Consider the following 2,368-nt stretch of genomic DNA (forward strand, 5'->3'; position numbering starts at 1 on the left):
TCATACGTAGCTCAGTCAGACTATGAGAAATACAGGAAAAAGTAGAAAAAGCAGGGAGCCACTGTTGCCCATTTGGAGAGAGCTTATTCAGCCTTAGTTGCATCACACAGGGACCTCAAGAATTTATATGAGAAAATATTAAAGACAAAGAAAAAGAGAGAAATTCTTCAAGAAGCTATGGAAAGGTGTGAAGGGCATCTTCAAGGTGCTCAAGCCCAACCATCGACTATCTTTACCTAGGACGGACAGTGAGGATGAGGACCCTACTGATTGGTTTGCTGATGATACTAAGGGTGATCGTGCAGAGTCAGCGAGAGAGGATAGATCTTTATGTATAATTAGGGAGACCCTTTTTACTCTTGCCTTATTGCACATGCATGTAGTGAGGACACTATATTTTTTTTAGTTGGGGGTGCCCCCGGATTTGTATTATTATGATGTTGTGTTGATGAATATTTCATTTTATGTTGTTGTTTTGGGATGAAACCTTGGATAGTATTTTATTTTTTGGATACTACATTTCTGGGTACTCTGATGGTGCCCATGTCTTATAGATTATCATGTGGTTTTAGTTTTAGTTTTTCTTCTTACTATAGTTCTATATTGATTTTGATAATACATGACTAGTTTTTTCCTAAGATAGATTGAGTGACGACATTCTTAAGGGTAAAGCATCGTGATTGTGTTTTGAGACATAGATATAGGGAAATTCTAAGTACCCATAGCATTGTTGATTTAGGATCACATTATACACCATTGGCAAATTCTGAGTAGACATATGGGTGTTTTACCTATTCTGAGCCAAAATGTGAAGATAAGGTGTTGGTTGTTGCCATAGTTTAGCAAATTATGTGTAGTGCTAATGTTAAATGAACAACCCCCTCCATCCAAAATTTTTCAAAACAAAATCAAGGATATGGACATGAGCAATTTTGTAACAAAACTTTTTCTCTTTTTGTGGCTCCTTAAATTTTTGACTTATGAATAGAAATAGATACTCCAATATTGCCTCTAGCAGGAGGGACATTTGAGCTCCCTTGTCTAGTTTTTGCATGTCACGTGTGATGAGCTCTTTGCATTTATCTCTTGTATACTTTTGTTATCTAGAACTTATTCCGTTAGTTTTTCAAAGCTAATTTTGATTGTATTTGGTTGGAGAAATAATCTTAGGCCATCTTTGAGATTTTGGAAGCCACTTTATCCTAAAAACCCTACCCAAACATGAATGTAATCTCTCATTACCCACTTTAAGCCTTTGGACCTTTCTTTGGCATTACATTATAAGCCGTGAACCATTCTTTTTATCCCTCTTTTGAACCATACTCTTTTTTAACTTAAAAATGCAACTTTAGGATAAAAGCCTAAGTTGGGGGTGATAAATATTGATGGAAGTTGGGTAAATATATTAACGACGACCCCAACTTCAAAGTTGGGTAAATATATTAACGACGACCGCCTTGCACTTAAATTGATGTATAAGTTGAGTGTTATCACTAACCCTTCAAAGTTCATAGTTAATTCAGACTTTTCGATTCTATGAAAAACATTCAAACTATTGAAGACAACCCAAATAAATAAACATAACCAAATATATAAAGAGCCAAGTAAAGGAAAAGGCTATTATAGAAGTAGTGACTCCTTCGTGCTCTTTTATCTTTTGTTTTCTGTTTAGATGGGAGAAAAGAGGGCAAGGCATGATGAGGGATGCGCGTTTCCATTAGTACATCGAGCCTTAAGAGCAAGACTTATCTTATGGAAATGAGTCTTGTAGAAAGACTCCATTTTTTGCTCCCAAAGTGTTCATGCAATTAAAGAAAGAGTAACGAAATTAGAAAGTCAGTTCAACTTATAAAGAATCAATTAATGTTTGCTTAAAATATATAATATTTGAAAGATGGTGATGTGCAAATGCCTAATAAGAACTTTTGAATCAATTCAAAATGATTGAATCACAATATATATATTTTAAATGCAAAACATATTCCAATATTTTAAGAAATGCATGTAGTTATGCTAACAGAAATATATCAAACTTTTGGCTATGCTAACAGAATTTGGATTCTCGTTCTATTTAGACAAAAAAAAAAAATTAACAAAAATCTAGGTAATATATTAAACTAAACAAAGCAAACATCACCATATAAATACACAACAAAACCAATAACTTAAAAAAATGAGAACTGATTCATATGATTCATAGGACTCGTTGACTCGATCTAAACAAAAATTAAAACAATGAATTAAATCAAACCACGATGCTGAGTTTTTACATCCCAATTATTTAAACACTTAAAAAAATTTGAACACATATCTGCTAACAGGATAGGGAAAAAGCTTAGTAACTCATATTTTACAAAGTATGGAGATT

This window comes from Capsicum annuum, unplaced genomic scaffold (genome assembly GCF_002878395.1).
Source record: "Capsicum annuum cultivar UCD-10X-F1 unplaced genomic scaffold, UCD10Xv1.1 ctg4643, whole genome shotgun sequence".
Taxonomy (NCBI): Eukaryota; Viridiplantae; Streptophyta; class Magnoliopsida; order Solanales; family Solanaceae; genus Capsicum; species Capsicum annuum.